We start from the raw sequence: 8,541 nt of genomic DNA, 5'->3' as shown, positions 1-8,541 counted from the left end.
TGCAACACAAAAATGTACCATTCAAATGGGAGGCTAAGTGTACAGAATCTTTTTATCAAATCAAACAGTACCTGATGAATCCACCAGTTCTAGTACCACCAGTCGCTGGAAAGCCACTTATTCTATATATCTCAACAATAGATATTTCACTGGGGGCATTATTGGCACAAGAAGATCAACAAGGAAAGGAACGCGCCATATACTACATCAGTAGAACATTGAATGGATATGAGCTCAACTATACATTTATTGAAAAGGCTTGCCTAACAGTGGTCTTTGCATCTCAGAAGTTCCGACATTACATGCTAGCACACACCATCAAGCTAGTTGCGAAAATTGATCCTCTCAAATATCTACTTAGCAAGGCAGCTCTTATAGGCCGATTGGCTAAATGGGTCATGATTCTCAGTGAATTCGACATCCAATACACAGAAAGACGAGCCATCAAAGGACAAGCAATTACAGATCAGTTGGCTGAAGCACCACTCCCAGGCAACCACACCATGGAGATTGAATTTCTAGACAGGGACGTTCTTGCTCTTTCTACTAAACAATGGACCCTATACTTTGACGGATCCTATACTCAACATGGTTCAGGGGCCGGCATTCTATTCATCACTCCTGAAGGACACACTATACCAAGATCATACAGGCTTATGTTTCCATGCACAAATAATGTAGCTGAATATGAGGCACTGGTCATAGGCATCAAAATGGCTGTAGAATGGAAAATCATAGAGTTAAAAGTCTATGGAGACTCACAACTGGTCATTAATCAAATCAATAACAACTATCAGACAAAGGACGACAAGCTACTACCCTACAAACGAATGGTGGATGACTTCAAACAGTATTTTGTGCACATCACCTTCGAGCAAATACCAAGGTTGAACAACAAAGCAGCCGATGCAATGGCTACAATTGCTTCGCTACTACAAATTCCTGAGCAATAGAGTCATTATGAGTTCCTAGTAGAGCAACTGTTCTCCCCCGCCTATGACCACTCTGAATCCCATGTTATCTATGCCTTGACTGGTTCAGATTCTCCGTTATATGGACCAATATACGACTACCTCAAGCATAATATCTTACCCATTGACCAATCCCGTAACCAAAAACGTAACTTTATCCAACAAGTTACCCGTTATACCCTTACCGCTGATACTTTATATCGTCGAGGTCTCGATGGTACTCTTCTTCATTGTCTTGATCGTAATGATTCCGATTTGGCTTTACACGAGCTTCATGAAAGTATTTGTGGCACACATTCAAGTGGCACTACTCTTGCTAAAAATCTTCTAAGGATGGGATACTACTGGCCTACAATGGAGAAAGACTCATATCATTTTGCCAAGAAATGTCCTAAATGCCAAATTCATGGTAATCTAATACATGCACCAACACAGGAATTGCAGCCCTTTACAACATCATGGCCCTTTTGCCAGTGGGGACTGGACCTAGTTGGCAAAATTCATCCTTCATCTTCAAATGGACACAAGTTCATTAAAACAGCAATAGAATACTTTACCAAATGGATAGAAGCAGTTCCCATGACCACGGTGACCAGGAAACAAATTGCCTCTTTTATCCTAAATTATCTGATCTGCAGATATGGTATTCCAAGTTCAATCATCACAGATAATGGACGGCCCTTCAAAAATCAAGATGTCCAAGAACTATGTGAAAAATTCAAAATCCAACATAGGTTCTCTACACCATATTACCCACAGGGAAATGGTCAAGCAGAAGCATCTAACAAGACAATACTGAAAATCCTCAAGAAAACAGTGAATGATGCAGGCCAAGATTGGCATGTACAACTCAATCCAGCACTTTGGGCATACAGGACCAGCATCCGCACACCTACAGGAGCAACACCATACTCATTGGTATATGGATCCGAGGCTATTTTACCCCTGGAGGTAGAGATCCCATCTCTCAGAGTCTCTTTGAAAGGCTTAATCCCAGATGAAGAGTATCGAGTTAATCGTCTACAAGAACTTGAGCTATTAGATGAAAGATGCCAACATGCTTATACTCATCTCAAAGCATATCAGCAATGCATGTGCAGGAGCTACAATCACAAGGTCATTCCCCGCAACTTCAAGGTTGGTGACCTAGTCCTCAAAGAAAATCCAAGAAATCAGCAAGATCGAGAAAAGAAAGGGAAATTTGAACCTAAATGGTTGGGTCCCTATGTTATCATATCCGTTTATGGATCAGGTGCTTATCAGCTAACAAATTCGGAAGGAGATGTGCTCGATGAACCAACTAACAGCATCCATCTGAAAAGGTACTATACTTAAAGTAGCCTAGTGCACGGAAAAAGCCCAAAACAAACAAAAAAAATTAAAAAAATCCAGAAAAAGCAAAAAAAAGCAAAGTACAATAAAAACAAAGGGTGAAAACCTGGTAAAACAGGCGCCCTTGTGAAAGAACGGCTCCTCTATCTATTTCCATACCATGTTGTCCATACAAAACACTATCGGCCATCGCTCAACACTTAGCAAATATCCATTCAGGACATACTTAGCGTAGTCACTATCCTGATTTGTCTATAAATATCCTCCTACCACTAAAACACCATGGCTTGGAATCACTGTATATAATCACATCAAGAGGCACACTCCGCTAGGGGCATGTAAATCGTATCAATCTTGCAAACATTCAAGACATCAAGACTAGATGCAAAACTCAACAGCATGACATCCAACAAACAACACTACGCTTCATCACAAAAACCAAAACAAAAACAATTCACACAAATATCAAGGATGGATGATTTTCTGAAGTACTGAATGTTGCACTATAGCATAAAATCTTAACTAGTTTTGTATTTTGAACTTTGTGCATTATTGGATTCTCTTCCTTGTCTCACTAAATGCTTCACAGCTAGAGATCGTGGGGAACTTCCAATATTTTCTTAGTCTTTTGTCTGGGAGGCAATCACTTGTACTGTGTGAATACATGCCTCGAGACGTGATACGTCCAATATCACTGAAGGCTTGATTCCACTTCACGCATACAAATGATCAAATCTTGTCTGTTTACGCAATGCGCACTCAGGTCGTCCTGGTTCAATTATACCTTGACGCTTGTGCTATCTTGCAAAATCAAACATCATGTAAATTTTTCTCAGGTCATTATGGTTCAATTATACCATTATGCTTGTATAAATTTTCAACATATCCAAAAATCAATAAATGCTCAATGATGATATTTACAAAGAAAGCAAAATGGCTATATCGGATGGCAAATATAGAATGAGGATGCTACCAAAAACATAAGTTGCATATCATTTTACAAATAGTTGCATATCATTTTACAATTTAGTTGTAGATCATTTTACCAGTAGTCGCATATCATTTAAGCATGTTTGCATATCATTTTAGCATCATTTACATATCAAGATTACATTTAGTTTCATATCAAAACATACATCTCATTTTCAAGATACATCTCACAGCATATAAAAAGCATACATCCTGCATCATACATTACATCATATATTTAAGCATTATCTCATCACATAAAATAAATGCATCCATATCAACACATCACATGATCAAAAATGGTGTCGTATATATATATTTATCTCAAAACTGATCAAAATATACAAAATGTGTCCAAACACTATGTCCAGTCCAACGAATAACAACTGCTCAAAAATACAACAGAGACCCTATCTCTCAAGTATGACTATCTCCTGATGGAGATGGTCTCGCTCCAGATACACCCGCCCCTGGATCTCCAAGAGGGTCTTGTCTTAGTGGCCCCGTCACACCTCGGCTCTCAGATCATGACCCAGTGGCTCGAGATCGACTCGATCTCGACTGCGCAAAACTCTCCACTCACCGCTCCCTGGGTACTGCAGCCTCATAATGCCGCCTATAATACTCTACCTCTTGCACTCTCCGTGTCATCTCTCTAAGGGTGTCTCTCATCGGACCACCCACCGCTGCTCTTTGCACACTCACCAACATCTCCTCAGCTCCTCCTCACCACCCACTGCAGCTAACACCTCTCCCACTCTCCCCTCTCCACTGGCTCCGATAGCCAATCCACCTCTCCCCCTATCTATCCTCCCCTGTCTGACTGCTCTATCCACTCCTCTCCTCCCTCTCTCTCCCCGCCTCCCTCTGGCTCCTCCTCCTCCTCCATCATCCCCATCATCTCCATCATCTCCCCCATCTCCCTCCTCCTCATCTGAGTCAAAAGCTGGCCTCATCTCCTCCGGATCTGAGATCCTAGCCACCGCCCACGTAGCAAACAAACGGGCGAACTCATCTGTCATCCCTACATCCTGAATCTCTGGGCCATAGTCCCAGATCTGCCTGGCCAACCCCACAAACTCCTCCACTGCCATGACACTATCAATAGTCAGCCCCCAATCAGCCACATCCTGCTGCTGCCGTGCATAAAGGCACGCTCCCTGTGGAACACCCTACTGGTGCCAAACTGCCTCAAAACTTGGGTCACCACAAACCACTCAATAATGAATGGGGTCCTCCCAATCAGATACCTCGTCATAAATACAAAGGGCATCTCCAGCCCATCCTCCACCCATACCTCACAGCCTATATACGGTCTCTAGGTGACCGTATCTATATCGTCAAAAACCCTCCTCCAATGCTCCAGTTTGCTTAGCTTACGCTGGACAACTAGGCCTCTATATCCGTAGGCATATGCTACACCTATGGGCCTGTCTCTATCTGCCAGTGGCCTTGCTACTGGAATGTGCTCCCAGCACCATACCTGTAATAGGGTCATGCCAGCTGACAAACTGCCATACCCAAGGTATACTACCTCATGTAAACTCTGGTATAAATGAGCCAGCATTGCTAACCCCCATGCAAATCTCCGACCTTGTGTGACCATCTCCTCCAACACTAACCCCCATCCCACCAAGAATCCCTTTGACCTACGATCAGGACAAAGGAATCCCCCAATGAATCCTGCTAGTACAGATGGTAGCGGTGCATAACCCAAATCCAAAAACTCCTACCAGGGGATCTCATAGCCACAAACTATGTCATCCTGAAAAATGCGGCACAGTGCCTCTGTGCCACCCTCCTCTGACTGCTCATAGGGAAGTAGTGCCCCTACTACAGGAATCCGCAAAATCTGGTAGCAATCCTCCGGTGTCACTGTCATCTCTCCAGTGGCAAAATGAAAGGTGTTCATGTCGCTATGCCACCTCTCTGCCAAAGTTGTCAAAAGCCCCTGGTTCACAGTGAACCGAGGCATATCTAGAAGAGAGGTCAATCCACATCTCTCAATAATATCCAAATCTGCCTGCGACAACCGCAGTATCAATGTCCACGGTCTCGGGAATCTCTCCCTCGACTGTACCACACCCAATTGCTCCTGTCAACAAACAAAACATATCCAATATCAGTTTCCACATCAACACAAAGATATCAAAATACAAACTTACATCAACAACATGAAACAATTTGCTCATCTACAATCAAAGTTCAAAATCCTATCATTTCATATCAACTTGTAAAAGAACTCAAGTTCTCAAAAACCATATCAAAACTTGTAAAACAACTCAAGTCTCCGCAATCACATAAACTTGTAAAACAACTCAAGTTTCCCACCCATATCAGCTTGTAAAACAACTCAAGTTTCCAACCCATATCGGCTTGTAATACAACTTAGGCTTCACACACATTGAACTTGAAACAGAACATGCAAATACATCATATTTTGATCAAAACAACAAATTGATATCTATACATAACTTGAAAACTCGCAAATCAAAACAAGTTATACACACACTCATATTGGAAAAATTCATCAAAACACGACAGGCAAGCAAAACAAATTTTCAAATCAACCAAAATTGCAAAAAAATTTCGATGCGCTAAAACATCCCCATGCGCTAGGCTGCTTTTCCTACACGCTAATCTATCTGTCCTATGCACTAGACTCTTTCTACGCGCTACTCTTTTCCCCCATTGCGCTACCTAACCCACCCTATGCACTAGACTCTGTCTACACGCTAATCTATCCCTCCTAGGCGCTACCCATTTAGCCCTATGCGCTAGGTTAGTCCTACGCGCTAAACCCCCTTCCCTATGCGAACCCCTGTGACTCCTATGCGCTAGGTCACCCCTACGCGCTAACCTGCTGACTGGACGCGCTGCCCGACACTTTCTATGTGCTATTATCCATGCACGCGCTAACCTAATAATTTTATGCGCTAACCTATCTTTTTCAGACGCAACCCCTAAAATTGAGCTCGATGCGCTACTTCACACTTCGTATGCGCTACTGTGGACCCTAGACGCGCTAAACCGAAACACTCGAACTTTGAAATTCAAAAAATGCCTAAAAATGACAAAATAAAAAATCAAAAGAGGGTCAAAAACATTGACTTACTAGTGGTCCACGCGCTACAGGTCTCTGGTACCTCCGAACGCGCTCGAAACGGTGTCTGTGATAGGGAATAGGCATTTTCTCTCCAGAGCCAATTCTCTTTCTTCAAAGTCAACAAAGCACAAATGAACCTAAATCAAGCCCTTTTCCCCTTTTATAGGAGGAAAATGAAATTAGGGTTAGCCATATGGACTTGTAATATGGTCGTGGTCTCCCCTATACCAAAACAGTTGTAACTTATCGGGAGATGAATCAATTTGCACACTTTTTACATGCACGAAATCATACACATCATACGAACTTCATCAAATTAAATCAACAATTTTCCAACAAAATTGATTCATCTCCCGAGGGGGCATCACCATCAGATATCAAATCTGGGGCATCACGCATCAAATCAAATCTGGGGCATGACTGGCAAATCATAAGAGTGACACAAAAATTGTATTTAATCATAAATCATGATAAGGCATCATTTTCTTTGAAATAACATGTGCACACACGTCACTTCAAAGAGGGGCAAAATGTAGACGTATAAAAATGACCATATTCCTAAATGAATATTTTATGTTCATTTCTCTATTTGATTAAATCCAATTTAATTAAATTATCCACATTCTTCTATTTAATTAAATAAATTATTCAATTTATTTAAATTAAATTCACTATACCATTTAATGAATAAATCATTTTATTCAATTAAATCCCCCTATCCACTTTTAATTAAATTCAAATTTAACTAAATAGTTATCCTACAATTGAATAAATCTAATTTATTTAATTTTTCCAAATTACAACCAAATTGAATGAAATTCTTTATTTCAATTAAAATCCTATTATCCCTCCATCCACTTGCAAAATCCCAAACCCCTTTCTAATCCCTTCTAGAATCTTCTAATCAACCTAACCCCTCCTCTAAACTTTGTCACATTCCTAAGCAAAAGGGAAGTCACTTCTCAAAACCCTTAAAGTCTTTGATAACCATTAAAGGTTTTCAACCTTCAACCACCAAAATCCTCAAAGTCTTTGAAAACCATTAAAGGCTTCCAACCTTCAACCACTTAATCCCCAAAGTCTCCAATAACCATTAATGGTTAATTCAAACCCTCCCACATGGTTAAAACATTTGTTTTGACTCAACCTCTATCCAACCCAAGGGTCTCATCAGGCCATTAATGCTTTGACCATGATTATCTCTTAATCATTTGCACAAAGGTTTATCATTGAATTAACTCTTAATCCAGTGGGTAAGCCTAACTTAGACTTGACCCTTAGCCTTTAGATAACCATGAGGTCTTCTCAGGCCTTTAATGCCTCCAACCTCTTCTCTCAACCCAACCCTATGTTGACATTTGTCACCATTTCATTGGTGCCAATTGTGCACATGGATCCCCAACTTTCAAACCTGGCCCTTGATTAAACCTTTCAATCTTGACCATCCATTGCCCTGTTTATGCTATAAATAGAGCTCTCATTCCTCCATTCTCAACAATCATCTTTCAAATTTGAAGCATTACACTTATGCACAAATTCTTTCAAGCTTTCTCATTTCATATATGCTCCTCATTTAGCCTCTTTTAGATCAGGAATTAGACTAATATGCATGTTTAGAATATTTTCTTTATCATTTAGCTCAATCATAGATTAAATATAGTATGTTAGGATAGTATTCATACTAATCTTGTCATCTTATCATGTAGTTTATTATCATACATAGCTTAACATCCATTTCATACTAAAATCTATCAAAGCATCCCTCGTTCTTACATTTGCCATCCCTAAACCATTTTGCTCAGTGATCTGAGAGAAAAAACATTGGTTTGAGGGACATTGTGAGATAGAGAACCATGGGACCCTCCTTGGGAAGCTGAGTAACACTACGTTACTCCATAGCTTGCATCAAGAAGTCCTGTGTGTGTGTGTGGACTAGTATTAGTAATATTTTCACATATTAAGTTTTATTCGCCCACTTTTCCCGCATACACAAATAACCAAGGTATAAATAAATAAAAGAAGCCATAAATAAAATATTAATCAACACTAAATTATAAAAGCAACATTAACAATAAATAAATGAATAATAAGAAATAAATAAATAATAAAACAATAAATAAATGAATAAATAATATTAAACAATAAATACCTAATAAATCAATA

Source organism: Cryptomeria japonica, unplaced genomic scaffold (assembly GCF_030272615.1).
Source record: "Cryptomeria japonica unplaced genomic scaffold, Sugi_1.0 HiC_scaffold_136, whole genome shotgun sequence".
NCBI lineage: Eukaryota > Viridiplantae > Streptophyta > Pinopsida > Cupressales > Cupressaceae > Cryptomeria > Cryptomeria japonica.
The sequence above is the reverse complement of the archived record's forward strand: the minus strand, read 5'-3'. Positions refer to the sequence as shown.